This window comes from Mustela erminea, chromosome 1, assembly GCF_009829155.1.
Source record: "Mustela erminea isolate mMusErm1 chromosome 1, mMusErm1.Pri, whole genome shotgun sequence".
NCBI lineage: Eukaryota > Metazoa > Chordata > Mammalia > Carnivora > Mustelidae > Mustela > Mustela erminea.
The window spans coordinates 198,945,390-198,962,686 of NC_045614.1; positions in this window are offsets into that span (position 1 = coordinate 198,945,390).

The following is a 17,297-nucleotide window of genomic DNA, read 5'->3' on the forward strand; positions in this document are numbered from 1 at the left end:
CCTCTCTGCCTACTTGTGATTTCTATCTCTCTGTCAAATAAATAAAATCTTAAAAAAATTAAAAAAAAGAATAAACAAATACAATAAAGTTGCAAGACACAACATTAATAGACAGAAATTATCTGCATTTCTAAATACCAATAGTAAGTAGCCAAAGAGAAATTTTTAAAAATCCCATTAATAAATACATCAAAAAGAATAAAATACATAGGTATAAATTTAACCAAGGAGGTGAAAGAACTATACACTGAAAATTATAAGATATTGGTGGAAAAAAGACAGTTGAACACAAATATAAAGATACATTGTGTTCGTGGATTGGATGAATGAATATTGCCAAAATGTCCATACTACCCAAATAAATCTACAAATTCAATTCATTTTCCATTAAATAGCAATTGCATTTTTCACAGAGCTAGAATAATCTTAAAATTTGTATGAAATTACAAAAGATTCCTAAAGCCAAAACAATGTTAACAAGAGAATGAAGATGAAGATATCATAATCCCAGATTTTAAACTATACACAGAACTACAGTAATCATAATAGTATGGTACTGGCACAAAATAGTATGGTATTGACACAGAGATCAATAGCACACAGTAGAAACCTCAGGAATATACTCACACTTACACCATCAATTAATATTCAACAAACAAGGCAAGACTATACAAAAAGGAAAAGAACATATTTTTGATAAATGTTGGAAAAACTAGAAAGCTACATGTAAAAAATGAATGAAACTAGACCACTTTCTTAAATCATGCACAAAAATAAATTCATAATGGATTAAAGACCCATATACAAGACCTAAAACCATAAAACTCCTAAAAAAATGGTAGTAATCTCATAGAGATTTATTTTAACAACATTTTTCTGGATGGGTCTCTCTTTAGGTCAGGAAAACAAGAGCAACAGTGAACCATTGAGACTACATCAAATGAAAAAGCTTTTGTATTCCAAAGGAAACCATTAACAAAAGAAGATGACAAATATTGAATGAAAGGAAAGATTTGAAAATGAGATATTCAATAAGGGGTTAATATCCAAAATATATATCTATAATTCAACACCAGAAAAACTAACAATACATTAAAAAATGGTCAGAAGATCTGAATAAACATTTTTCCAAAGAAGACGTAGATGGTGGGGCACGTGGGTTGCTCAGTCATTAAGCATCTGCCTTCAGTTCAGGTCATGACCCCAGGGTCCTGGGTTTGAGACTCACATTGGGCTCCACACTCAGCAAGAAGCCTTCTTCTCCCTCTCCTATTCCCCCTGCTTGTATCTTTCTCTGTCAAATAAATAAAATCTTAAAAAAAAAAGACATAGATGACCAATAGACACATGAAAAATGCTCAATATCACTAATCATCAGGGAATGCAAATCAAACCACAATCATGTATCACCTTACATCAGTCAGAATGCCTAGTATCAAAAAGATGAGAAATAACCAGTGTTTGTGAAGATGTGGGGGAAAAGGGAATATTGTGTACCACTGATGGAGATATAAGTTGATATGAGCCACTATGGTGCAATATGGAGGTTCCTCAAAAAACTAAAAATTTAAATAAATTACTGAATTAGGATTAATTCTACTCCTATTTAGACAAGGCAAATGAAAACACTAATTCAAGAAGATATATGCACCTCTACATTTATCACAGCATTATTTATGATAGCAAGATGTATCCATTGATAGATGAATGGATAAAGAAAATCTAGTTAATCAAAAAAGAACGAAATTTTGCCATTTGCAGTAATATCAATGAACCTAGAATGTGTTATGTTAAGTGAAATAATCCAGGAAGACAATGACTAATACCATATGATTTTACCTACATATGGAATCTAAAAACAGATCATAAACAGACTCATAAATACAGAAAACAAATGAGTGGCTGCCAAAGGTGAGGTGGGTAGAGGATTGATGGTACAGGTGCATGGGATTAAGAGGTACAAAATTCCAACTATAAAATAAATAAGTCACAGAGGTGAAAAGTACAACATACAGAATACAGTCAATAATAATATAGTAACTTTATATGGTGACAGATGGTCTTCTCTGCCTCTTATTATGGTGAGCATGTATAATATAAAGAATTGTTAAATCCATGTTGTACACCTGAAACTAATAAAAACATTATATGTCATGTATACAAACAAAAAAGCTCAAAGAACGGGAGAAAATATTTTCAAATCATTTATCTAATTAAGGACTCATATCTAGAATATATAAAAAAATACTTCTAATTCAACAAGAAGACAATTCCATTGACAAATAAAGAAATTAAATAGACACGTCTCTGAAAGAGATGCACATATTCCAATAAACACATGAAAAGATGCTCAATTTCATTAGGTATTAGGGAAATACAAATCAAATCGACAATGATGTATCAGTTAATACTACAGAATGACTACAAACAAAAGATAGCTAACAACTGTTGGAAAATATTTGGGGAAATTGGAAGCTTCATCCTTGAAATATAAAAATTATGTACTACTTTGGAAAACATTTTGGCAGTTCATCAAAATGTTAACATGTAATTACCATATGATCAAAAATTTCACTCATAGGTATACTTCATAAAGTAATAAAACTATATGGTCATACAAAAACTTTAATATGAATATTAATACTATTATTCATATTAGACAAAAAGCAAAAACAATCCAAAATATCCATTAAATTGTGAGTGGATAGACAAAAATGCTATAGACACAGTGGGATATTTTTCACCAATCAAAAATAAATGAAAGGGGTACCGGGTGGCTTAGTTGTTGGGCATCTGCATTTGGCTCAGGTCATGACCCGAACATCCTGGGATCAAGCCCCACATCAGACTCTCTGCTCAGAAGAAGCCTTCTTCTTCCCTCCCACTCCCCCTGCTTGTATTCCCTCTTTCTCTCTCTAAATAAATAAAAAATATTATAAATAAATAAATAAATGAAATACTAATATGATGCTCCAACATGAATGAACTTGGAAAACATGAAGCTGGATAAAATAACCCAGTCACAAGGAACTATTCTTATTTTAGGAAATGACCAGAATAAGCAAATGCGTAAAGACAGGAAATAGATTAATGGTTGTCTAGGCATGGAGAAATAAGGTGAAATTAAGTAACTGCTAGTGAGTACTGGGTTTCTTTTTTAGATGATGAAAATATTCTAAAATTCATTATGGTGATGGTTGCACTGTGTTCATGTATTAAAAACCACTAGAAGCTTTAAAGGTATATATAATACTGTACATTAATTATATTTCAATAAGTCTGTAAAAATAATAAAAATTGAATGGATAAATGGATCCAAAATTACTAAACCAGGCTACACAAAGTAGTTCCTTTTAAGTTTGTTCTTATATCTGCAACCAATATAATGAATGATCTAATATTATTTATAATTTTGGAAACCTATACTAATTGATTTCCATTTATGAACATGATTTAACTTTCTCTACTTTCTGGTGACTTAAGTAGTTTTTGATCCACATGTAAATTCTAATGCATTAAAATAGCTTAAATGTTTTAAATTTCCTAGTTTTATTCCTAGAACAATGTGATATTATTCTCCCCTGTAGCACTTTATTTGAAAATCAATATCCATTAGATACATTGAAGTGTGACTGCTTATGAATAGAAATATAATCTAACACAAGCTAAATATATTAGCCATGTTTAAATACAAACTTTTAAAAATATTTAAAAGGACTTTAAATAGTTAGCTTATAATGAAACATTAATATTATTTTTCTGTATAGAGAAAGGTAGAATTTTAACATGATAATCACATATACTGTTTAAATACAAGATCTAACATTTTCATTAATGTTTCACCATATTTCATTTTCACCTGTTTTTTTTTACCTTTCTTTTAATTGTAGTAAGAATGTTTAGCATGAGATTACCCTTTTATCAAATTATTACAATACCATACAGTATTTTTAAGTATAAGAAAAATGTTTTATAGCAGATCTTTGGAAATTTTTTTTCATTCTTGTTTCTTTTGTTTTCTTTTCTTACTTTCTTTCTTCCTTTTTTTTTATGACTATAGTTGACACAAAATGTTACATTAGTTTCAGGTGCATAACACAGTGATTCGACTTCTTTCTATGTTATGCTGGGTTCACCACCAAGTCTAAGTACTTTCTGTCCCATGAAACACTATTACAACATCATTGACTATGTTCCCTATGCTGTGCCTTGATTCCCATGATTTACTCATTTTGTAACTGGAAGCTCACATCTCCCATTTTGCCAACTCCTCCCGCCCGCCTCCACCAGCCACCTTTCTGGCAACCATCAGTTTGCTCACTGTATTTTTAGGTTTGATTCTCCTTTTTATTAGCTTGTTTATTCATTTGTCTTATTTTATTTTTTAGATTCTACATGAGTGAAATGATTTCTGTTTTAGCAGGGTTTTTTTTTTTTTTTTTGGTCCAGAGTCAATTAGAGCTGACAGTTAAGTGCATTTTTGTCACTCCATCTTGTAGCTTCCTTCGATTTTCAGAGACTCACATTAGAAAGAACAGGAAAAGATGTACAGGTGTATGACTATATATACAAGGACTAAGTCCCAGTTCCTCCATATATGGAAAAAGACCAGTATATTTTAACCTCTCTGACCATCACCACCTACATGTGTGTGAAATATTGACAATAACTCTCCTTTTAGAGAGGCTGGAAATGGACACGATGAAAAGTAAAAGATCTAACATTGTACCTGATATCAAGAAAACTGACAATATATTATAATGATTACAGTAATATATACACTATGCAATGATTTTACTGGCTCCTGAAAGATGTATGAGCTACCTTACTGTGGGGAAACTATTCTAGTGAAAAAGCCTATTAAATAGATTATGTACAAAAGAAGGCTTGAGTCTTAATTTTAGATTTAAGTACATTCTCAAATCTCACTGCAATCTTAATATTATTCTGTAGTGTTGTTCTTGTTCTAGGATATGATAGATTGGGATTGTTCCCATTCTAAAAGTTTACTTAAAGAGATTTTTTAATCTCTAATTTGCTTGATCGATTGATTAGCCTCATAGGTTGGGTCAGTTTCCTAAGATTATCTTTATGTAGATTTAAATAAATATAAATAACTCTTTATTATTCTCATTTTTCTGATTCTGAGATTTATATATTGCACAGCAGCTTTCAAGCAAATGTATTAAAAACTGAATGAAATAAACTACATTAAGGAGTCTGCAACAGGATAGGAATTCATTCTTTGCTATATTCTCTGATTTAAACTCCAGAATCACCCTGGATCCTCTTCAGCCAATTAATTTCCATTTTTGTTTTACTTCCCAAAGAACTATATGTACTGTAGATCAGAGGCCAAAAAGTTTCTTTATATAACTCTTAGTACTGAGTGCATTCACGGAAAGAAAAAAGAGATGAGAAATGAATTGTGAGTATATATTTTGGGGTTGATAGATATTCATGTAGTTGGTACATAAAAAGGCAAATTTTGATGGTCTTTCTTAAAATTTTCTATGAACTATGAGAAGGTTGTAATCTAGGTCTAAAGAATCATGTTTCATTTCTAGAATTTTGATATATAACTATTTTTGTTTTTATTATTATTTTCAAAGATTTTATTTATTTATTTATTTGACACAGAGAGAGAGAGTATACGAGCAGGAAGCATGGCGGGCTGAGGGAGAGGAAGAAGCAGGCTCCCTGCTCAACAGGGACATGGGGATCCAACCCATGACCTGAGATCATGACCTGAGCTGAAAGCAAGAGTCAGATGTTCAACCAACTGAGTCACCAGGAGCCCCCAAACTACATATTATATTAATACAGCTAACAATCACATTATGGTTTTATGTCATTTTTATAACAAACACAAACTTCTGATAAATTGACATCTGTAAAATTGGTGTGTGTTAATATTTTAAATATTTACAATATACAGTGCTATAATGAAGGGACAGCACATACTGCAACCAAAGAAACACATTTTTCCTTTAAATTTTATAAAGCTTATATACAATGTCAAAGCTTCAAATTCAACAAACACAACATGCATTATCTAAATTGTATTGACACACAATTACCTAACATTCATATTTTTAAATTATTAATAAGCTTCTTGATAGTCATTAAAATATTAAAAGACAAAGTATTTGAGTTCATTGATATCATGTAAAATTATTGTTTTATAGCTAAAATTCATAACCATAAAATCATTTCACTAACAATCTTTACCATGTCTTACTAACTTCTTATCATTTTACTCCCAAATCCAGCATAAACAGATGAACCAAAGGTTACAGCATGTACCAACTAGAAATACAAAAACACTTAAAGTTCAAAATCCCTATTAACTTTCCAATTTCAGTTTCCAAAATTGCTGCTTTTTTCATTTCACCTGATCACTACAGAGTTAGGTCTGAACCTACACTCCCCATTAAATGCCAGATTTTAAAATTTTTATCGTGTACACCATGGGATATGAAAGTATTTTTGACTGACAGGCTTAGAATGGAAGCTAGACTATCAAGAAAAAGAGATGTCAATTAGATTAACAAAATTGAACTACCACTTGATGCAGAGTGAAATATCACTTAGATATGTAAACATTTTGAAATATCAAAGATAATATTTTAAAAAGGAGAAAGCTATTTGTACCTTCTAGAGTAAAATTACATTATTGTTAAAAGATACATGTTTGTTGCAGGAAAAAAAAAATCTAGCTGCTTTTCTCCAGTTGAAGATGGAGTGATTTTAAAGAGTTTAGCTTTTTACATAAATTTCTACATTTCTTTATACATGTGCATACTTTTTGAAGTCATTATTATTATGATGAATATTAACAGAAGGAGATAACTACAATCAGCAATTAATTCAATTAATTACAATCAGTAATACATTAATACACTATTTCTTTTGCATTGTGTACTACTCAATGCTTTGCAGCAAGAAATAGAAATTCAGCTAAATATCTGTTTAATTTCTTTGCAAAAATTACTTTAGAAGACCAAGGACTAGTGTATTAATATAGAAGATGACAATTATCTATATTCAATGATATACTGACCTTGTTTCCTGAGATTTGCAAATGTAGAAATTTATAATTTAAATGATTGAAAAATATAAGTAAGTAAGTAAGTGTATTTATGTTTGAATTAGATGAAGTTATCAGTATTATGGTAAGGTCTTTATTTTCCCCAACAATTTTTAACATTTAACTTTTGTGTAATTCTTACTAAAATTAAATAATTCTAAATGTGCTTTTGAGTTTATTTTACAAACTGCAACATTTGTAACCTGTTTATATTTTTTCATTTGGTAAAGCCACAAGACAATTCCTTTAACATTTCACACTAACAAATCCTTGTGATTTGTTTAAATACGAAGAATTTCCAGTGTTCGTATTTGTGGTGCTCTTAGATTCTCTAAAACATTCTCATGAACATTCTGAACTTTATACTTGGGTAAAGAATACACACAGAAAAAAGTTAACATTTTGGTTTTTTTTAAATCCCTCTAGGAATTATTATGCTGTATCCTATGAAAATATTCTGAAGTAGTTCTTTTGTTCTTATAATAGATCTCTGATATTAAAGAAAAATGCTCCTTATAATTTAATACTATATGTTCTTTACTGTGTATAAAATAATTGATGAAGATAGGGTATTATGCATCAAATACTGATTCTAGTAGTATTCTGTCAAAGCCAGAACAGAAGAAATTACCCATTAACCTTAAACAGAGATGGGACAAAAGAAATCTGAAAGCCATTTTACCATCTCTAAAGTACAAAATGAACAAAAATGACTGGGTCATGGCAACTAATTTTCTCTCAATTAAAAGTAATTTATGCTGTAAATTATTCTGTAAATTATGTTATTAAGCCTTTTTTTTTTTTAATGGAGAATCAAGTTGTCCAATATGGCAGATCATGTAGTTGGGTTTATTGAGTATCTTGTCTTTTATATATCTGCCAAAAGATATATTAAATGAAGTATTAAAACTTCGTTTAAAACAAAGTATTCAAAGAGAGTAATGCTGCTAAGTTTGGAAACATAAACTGCGTTTCAAAGGTCCGTTATACTCACAGTGTTGGGTATAATTTCTTGTTCTCCTATTGTGAAACTTGAATTCACCTGGTAATAACCAAAGAGAGAAGTAGGGCAGAAGGCCATCCTGTGGGTGTGGATTGTAGCAAGAAAGATGGTTTTAGGGACTGGGACTATACTGGCAGGTTCTCATTTCAGAAGACAGTTCCCTCCCTATGGCAAAAGGAGCAGCAAGCAGGGTTTAGGGAGTGAGTGCGGGAAAGGAGTCTATGTGCTCATACTTTTTGCTGCTTCTGAGAGTGATTTAATGCCCAATACACATTCACTCCCTGCTACCCTGAAGCAATGGCACATCTTACACCTTGCAACCGCACCCTGACCATTGCATCCATGAAGGTCATTTTTATTGTTATTATCTGGTATTTGTTGCTCGACAGTATTTTTAGTGCACCATCTAGACCCTTACTTTGAACAGTTTCTTCCTTATGTTTGGGGATCTTTCTACCCAGACTGTGTCCTTTCACACTCTCCATCAGTGCACTCAGTCTCAGAATGACCTATCTGATAAATGTGGATATTCAGTCTTCTGACCAAAGTGATAGGTTCAGGCAGTGGTTAAAATCTCAGTGCTACTCCATTTATTCACTAGGATTGTTATCCAAATACTGAATACCAGTTTTGCTTTACAACTTGGAGAATGCTTATTTGTAGGAAAGGGACCAGGAGAGAAAATGAGGCAGGGACAACTAAAAATAAAAGTCAACAAGAGAGACCAGGCTCTGGCCAAATGAAGACTTCAACTCTACTCCTGGGACCCAGATGAGCAAAAAAATTTTCGCCATTCTGAAAGATTCCTAAAATGCCAAGAAAATGTACTTTTGATTCATAGAGTTTGTTTCTCAAACAGATTATATTTTAAAGCATCAATAATGAAGCTGCCTTGTCCTTTTAATTTATAGTTTGGATTCAGCTGACCTCTGCATGAAGCAGGCCATTAAGATTTGATTTAGTTTACTCCCTACCTTCCATCTCAAATATTTAATGTGTTATGTCCTCTGATTAAAAGCCTGTTGTTCTTTTATATGACATTTTAGGATAAAAATTATCATTTCATATTTTGTTCCTTATATCTATATTAAAAGTTAAAAGGCAGTAACATCAATAAATTTTTAATTGTGTTAGCACACTGTCCTCCAGAGATATATTATTCATATTTTTCTAATGACTGAATGAGCAAATTTCAGAAAGAAAATGATTTGTTTCTCACATTTAAAGGGCATAGGGGAAATTTCCTCCCTTAACTTTTTTTTAAGTAATTGGAAATAATTTTGCTATCACCTGCCCTTTATATTCATTTCCAAATCTTATTTGCTTTATTCAAATATTTATTTCTGACATATTTAGGCTCTATGCTTACTTACATGGAAATTTTTATTCCCTTAATCTGTAACATGAGTATTAAATGAGCATGATATTGGTTACCTCAAGATGATACAGTCATAGATTACTTAATTGCATTATTTAATATAGTAAGGAAAAGAAGTTTTAAGCTGTGTTATTTAAGAATACATAACTATTACAACAGTGACACTGTTTTGACTGGAAAAGCTGCTTTTCTAAAGCAGTTTTAAATACTTACCAATGGAAAGAATAGAAAAACAGGCTGACTATAATTTTTAAATCATTTTTATACAAAATAATTACATACCAGGTATCAAGAATAGTAATAACAAAATGCATATATAATGATTCTGGTGCAGTTTCCTCAAAATATTTCTTCCCTTCAAGATAATAAATACATATGCTAATAGAACATTTGATTTTCCACGAATTGTATTTAAATCATCAAAACTAAGTCTCTTGTCTCTTACGCAGTTGAAAACCACATTGAAGTAAATAAGCAAGTTGGAGAATAGAAAGAGATTTCTATGCACCCCATCAACAGATCTGGAATTTTTCTTCATATTTCTCTCCTTTTCACCTCTTAATGATCAAGTATTGACAGATGTCCCAACTAACACTTCTCAAATTTTGTGCAACTCCATTCCCATTATCACTGCCTGAAATCAGGACTTGACCATATTTTCTTAGCTACATCTCAGCAACTTAACGCAGCCAACTTACTTCAGTGTTCACACTGCTACTATATTTATCCTAATATTAAGAGTGTGTGTATAACTATGTAATGCATTCACAGATACATAAGGATATAGAGTATATTCTTGTGGGTTTCTCCTGTGTTTCCACACAGCCTATAGGTATAAAGCCAACATTTCTTCACATTTACAAGACCCTTCATAATCCAGCACCAGCTTGTCATTGGAGACTGCCCAGTAAAACCTATTATCATATTAAGATCATTATATTCACATAATCAGCACTTTTCTTACATTCATAATCTTGTACTTAATTTCCTTTTCTTTCCTGAATATTCTCTACACACTATATACGATATAAGAAAACTTATACTAAAGTTTAAGTGCAAATATTTCCGTTCTTAGATCTTGTCCTTCACTCTTATCAAGCAAATTTAGTTGTTTTTTTTTTTTTCTGTTCCCAGGGTGCCATCCACATACTTATCAATAAACAATGTGTATGTATAGATATGTATATTTGCATGTGTGTTGAATTTGTCTATATTTTGCATCTCCAAAAATAGCTATAAACTTCTGAACTCTGATTTTAATTGTTTTTGTATTCTCAACCCCTTCACAATGAGAATATAAAAGAGAAGCTTCATAGATCTTTACATGTTTAATGTAAAACTCTCATGTTACAATATTCTCAAAAGACTTTTAAAAATAAAAGAAGGAATGTAAAGTTATAATGTAAATTTTCAGAAATCATGTGGAATGTTAAAGAACAATTTGTTTTCTTCTGTGTACATGTAGAATAGATGGACAATAATTTCAAATTCACTTATCATTCTGCTACCCATTAAGTTGGTCTCAAAAGGAAGTTTTCATTAGTGGTAGAAATAGAAAGTATTTATGCAGGAAACATGGATTGTGTGATGATGAACTGTTTTGCATGCAAGTGAGGTTAGAAGATTCTTACATGAAAAACAGTGTGCCTTCTCATATCCATCACTGAGCTTCATTATGTTATGAATGACATGTGCTATTGTAGCAAATTTTAGATTATCCTTTTATTAAACAGTAATGTGCAATGATTATTCATTAGTGAAGAATCCTGTTGGGATTCTCAACAGTGAAGATTGCAATATCTTAGCAAATATAGATACAAATTATATGATTAACTATTTAAAAACCAGGTTTTTTTTTCATCAGAATTCTACCAAAGATGAGAAAATAAATACAGGTGAAAATATATTTATAGATTTCATAAAACCACATGATTTTGTAAGTTAACATTAATTCAATTCAACAATATTTACTGCATTACACAAATCTCAACTAAACGGGGATGTTGGAAATTCTTCAAAAAATTAAATAAATTGGGACACCTGAGTGGCACAGTTGGTTAAGCATTTGACTTTAGCGTAGGTCATGATCTCAGATCCTGGGATTGAGCTCCCCACTCAGCAGGGAGTCTGCTTCTCCCTCTTACTCTGTCTCTCCCCTGGCTCATGTTCTCTCTCTCTCTCTCAAATAAATAAAATCTAAAAAATAAATAAATAAACAAACAAATAAATAAAAAATTCAAATCAAATTAAAAAATCAATCAGGAAGCTATGGAAACTATTGTGAATAAGTATTATATGCAACAATCTTTAATGCAGTGTAAGTTTGTTTCTCTGAACACAGAGACATAAATTGATACACATAGAAAGGCAATCTTGCTTGACCATATGAATGGAAATAAAAACCAATTGAACCCCCTCGGGGTCCCTGGGTGGCTCAGTTGGCTAAGTGTCCAACTCTTGGTTTTGGCTCAGGTCATGATCTCAGGGTTTCGAGATAGAGCCCTGCTTTAGGCTCTCCCTCTCCCTTTGCCCCTTCCCCCGCTCATGGTCTCTCTCTCTCTCTCTCTCTGTGTCAAATAAATCATGAAATTTAAAAACAAAAACAAAAGCAAAACAAAACAAAACAAAAAACTTTGTTTTAAGCCAGACAGTAAAAGAAAAAAAAAAAAAAAAGAAAGTCATTATTTGTTGTATAAATCAAACTCCTCTCTGCTTTCAATGACAATTTAACCTTACCAAAATGGAGGATAACACTGGATAGAAAATGCTTGTTCTGATATAGTGTGTGTGTGTGTGTGTGTGTGTGAGAGAGAGAGAGAGAAAGGGAGAGAGAATGAGAAAAGGAAACACTGAGTAAATCGTACCTAATTGCAATTACAATAATTATAATTGAGAGACCACTGATTTATTAGATCAGGATACTTATTTTACAGGATACTTAAAATACACTTTCAATATCTAAATCCAATGCACAGTTTATTTTTTTTAATTAAAAAATATTTTATTTATTTATTTGTCAGAGAGAGACAGACAGAGTAAAGTAGGGGAAACAGCAGGCAGAGGGAGAAGGAGACTCTGTTGAGCTGAAAGCCCAATGTGGGATTCTATCACAGGACCCTGAGATCATTACCTGAGCCAAAGAAGTCAATGCTTAACTGACTATGGCCCCTAGGCATCCCCAGTGCACAGACTATAGCAGCATTATCAACAATATTCAAACTATGGAAAGATTCTAAATGTCCATTGACTTATGAATGGATAAAGAAAATGGGTATATATATATATATATACTCATATATATATATACACACACGAATATATATGGGTATGTACCCATATATATATGAATATATATGTATATATACATATATATGTTCTATAATATATTTATGTGGTATGATATATGGGTATATATATGAATATACATAAATGTATATACACATATATGTGATATACTATATTTGTATATTTTTATGTTTTGTATATTTAAATATAATGTATTTATGTGGTATGATATATATTATATATTATGGAATATTACTCAACCATCAAAAAGGATGAAACTGTACCATTTGCAATGACATGGAGAGGGCTAGATTGTATTATGCTAAGTGGAATAAGTCAGTCAGAGAAAGACAAATACCATATGATTTCAGTCATATGTAGAATATAAGAAACAAAATAGATGAACATATAAGAAGAGGAAAAAAAAAGAGAGAAAAAGTTAAGCAAACCATAAGAGACTCTTGCCAATAGAGAATAAATTGAGGGTTGGTAGAGGGAATTGGGTGAGGGATGGGCTAAATGGGGGATGTGTATTAAGACAGACACTTGTGATGAGCACTGGGTATTATATGTTAGTGATGAGTCACTAAATTTTACTCCTAAAACCAGTATCACACTGTATGTTAGATACCTAGAATTTAAATAAAAATTTGAAAAAAAAGGTAAACAACAAGCATACACACTTGATACGCAATGAATTATAAAATTACCTCTATATATTACTTTTTCAATACCACTCAAACATATTGATTTCACTAAAAATGCAACCTCAAGCAAAAGTCACAACAGAGCAATTACATTATTTAATCCTCCTTATTAACAATTGTAACATGTACTCATTTACTGAAACTTGGGATTTGTTATCATCACTCATTTAGTAAAAGGATGTCTTAATAGCACTGATTGTGATTCCATATTTATCTATAAATTTGAATATGATATAAAATTTTAAATATTAATATTTAATATAGTATATAAAATTTTAAATATTAATCTTTACCCCATTATATCATTAAAGACTAATTAATTGGGAAAATATTAGGGAGAGTAGGATATCTTTTGGATGAGATGTTCAAAATTATTCACTGCAAAGAAAAATGAAGTCACCCTGAATATCCAGACATGCTATTCAATTGAATATTGTGACACTAAAAAAGACAGAAGATAATATACTATAAGGGAGACTGTGATTGTTAATTTTATGTGTCCACTTGGCTGGGCCACCACATTCCAATATTGGGTCAAACAATCTGGATGTTTCTGTGAAGGTATTTTTTGGATGAGATTAGCATTAAAATCAGTAGACTTTGAATAAGGCAGATTATCTTCTATAATATCGATGGGTCTCTTCCAATCTGTTTGTAGATCTACCCTCGCAGATCCCAAAGGAATTCTCCCAGCAGAGTGCCTTCAGGCTAGAACTGCATCTTTTCCCAAGTCTCCAGCCTACTGGCCTACCCTGCAGATTTTGAATTTACCTAGTTTCCACAATCACTTGTGCCAGTTCTTAAAATAAATCTTCCTCCATCTACATACACATTCTGATGGTTCTATTTTCTCTGGAAAATGTTAATACAAGAACTTAAGAATAAACTTAAGAACTTAAGTTCTTTTTTTTTTTAATTTTTTATTTTTTATAAACATATATTTTTATCCCCAGGGGTACAGGTCTGTGAATCGCCAGGTTTACACACTTCACAGCACTCACCAAAGCACATACCCAGTGTGCTTAACCCCCTTCTCCCAATAAACAGGGTATATGTAGACACTGAGCTGTGAGAGTTCCTAGAAAAAGTTCAATATTCAAAAATCACTTTAACACCTGCTAACCTCCTAACTGGTATCATTATCAGTCTGTCGTTATTAAATTTGATTTTTGATGACATTTGACTAAATACACCAACTGTAGAATCTATTGTTAAGGAGCACTTTAAATTCAAACAAATATATTACACAGAGAATTAAACCAGTAAAGATTATTAATCATTAAACATTATGGTTTCATTGCACATGTGAGTGGTCTCTTATATTAATAAAAACTTGTAACTAATAGACACAATAATGTCTAGCATTTACTGAGTGTTGTTTTGTACCAGGTCTTAAACTATGCATTTTACGTTTACTCATTTAGTAATAAAAACCAGTCTATGAGTTGACAACTACTGGCAATATACATATGAGGAGGCAGGCCAAAAGAGGGAAAATTATTTCCCTAGACTTTTAATAAGTAACTGGACTGGGAAGCAAATCCAGGTCTGTCTCATTCCAGAGACACAGAGCCAGACACCACAACTCCTTGGTTAATAGCCAATCCTAAATTGTTCACAGTAAATGGCTCCTTAATAATCATTCAGCATCACTAATTTATGTAAATCTTCAGTTCACTTCAATACATTTGGAAATATATGACTACCATTTTTACTTTCAGTTGTGAATAATATTCATTGGCAAATTTACTACTATAGTTCCTCAAAGTTTGCCAGGTTATAGAATATGATATCAGAGTCCTAGATTTTCAAGGCTTTAGCATTACAGCTCATTCTTATAAAAAGTATATACACACTATCCTGTTTGGTATTTTGTTTTGGATGAAATATAATATGACAATGTTTCACCAAACACATTTTACTAATGATTAATTTGAAAGATTGTACTGTGGAAAGGTTAAGGGCATAGCCTCTGGAGCCAGAATGTCTGGAAACAACTCTTAGCCCCTCTGACATCTAGCTGTATGTACTAGGCCAAATCAGTCAAATTGCTGGGTCTCAGTTCCTCCATGTGTAAAAGTAGGGATAATAAAAGTGTCACCTTCAAAGGGCTTTCGAGGGATATATGTTAGTCCATAATTGTAAAGCTGTTAGAACAGTCATAAACATGGTACAGAGTTGGTAGCGTTTTGCTTACTTTAAATATTAGTTTAACACATACATATCTGAATGGAATTCTGTATTCTGAGGTTAAAATTGCAATTAATCTATATTTTAGGTAATGTTTTACCCAATGCTGTTTGGGTTAGTTTTTCTAAGTTATAAAACTTTATCATACTCTTGGCTCCGTTCTGTTCACTATGCTTGCTTAGTCAGCCTTATAAGCCAGCCCCAATTACAAGCAGATACTTGGTCATCCATTATGCTAGCTCTGTTATTTAGGATCAATAGTTAATGGATTTCTGATGTAGATGGAAGTTTTTCTGTAACTGAGATATCACTTTGACAGATGAGGTCACAATACTTTACTGATGCTCTTTCAAGCCTGAGGAATGCTTGCTAACACAGGCTCAGCTGAAACATTTCAGAAGAAATGCATACTACCCAGCAGTCTGGATCACTCAATACAGATACATATTTTTAAAATTTCTATTTCAAGGGTTTGAACAAACTCTACAAATTGAGAAAAGTAAAATTCTTGTTACTTAAATATAATCTTTTTAATGGGTAGTTTGAAAGGACTAGACACATTCAGTAAAATGAAATACTGTTTTTGATGTAATTGTCATTAATTTGCATTCAAAGTTATTAAATTCAGTGTCTTTTCTCTCTAACAAAGCCCTGCTGTTTCATTTATATTGTCATATTTTCTGAGTAAAAGCTCCTGAAACAAGAAGAATTAAAAAAATAGAATTTCATTTGAAAGCTTACTTTTTTTGTTGTTAAACCATTGCTATAATCACTGTAATATTAAGGCATTATGTAATTCTGTTTAGGAAACTAGGGCACTAAATGTTTTTAGAGTTTTCTTCATTAGGAACAAACAAAATTAGAAAATTGCCTTAATTTTTTTCATCCTACCTTGAATAGATAAAAATGTCAATTTACAGTTCAAATGAGGCTAATTTGCATTTTTTGTAGATTGAAAAGAAGCAATATGAATATCTGTGTTAGTGGAAATATCACAATATATTTTCAGATATGTGAATCACTGGAAATAAAGAAATTACACACAGTGTGTAGAGAGCAAATACATGTAAAAACATCATAATGGCACTAAATAGAGTTCAGATTTATAATTTCATATGTATAATGAACTAAAATGCTTTATGGATATTGTATTTAAATGAATATGTTTCATTCTGTTAGTAGCAGGAAATAAGTGAATGTTTTCTTGTTTATTTAGAGAAGGGAAAGTTGATGGTGGGAGGAGGGTCCAGTGGAGATACGGGCCTTGGTCAGAAGCACAGACCGGTCACCTGCTGTAAAAGGAAGAAAGAGAGTATCTGGGTAAGGAAGAAATCGGCCACACAATTGGTAGAGGGAGCATGCAGAAGCTCTTTGTAATTGCTTCTGTTGTTTTAGTGAAATACAAAGCAAGCTTATTAGCTGAGAATAGGGAATGGAGAGTAGGTATCAGGAAATTGAGAGAGGAGAAAATTATGGAAAAGTAAGTAGAACAGAGTATGAGTTGACTAGGTAGCAGAATAATAATCCAGTGTTTTTTAACCTTTCTTTTCCTCAAATTCACTCAAAGTATTTGTTGGAAATAGAGATTCTTGTGAAGATTTTGATTCCATATATAGGTTTGCTCAGCAATCTTCTTATAACGGG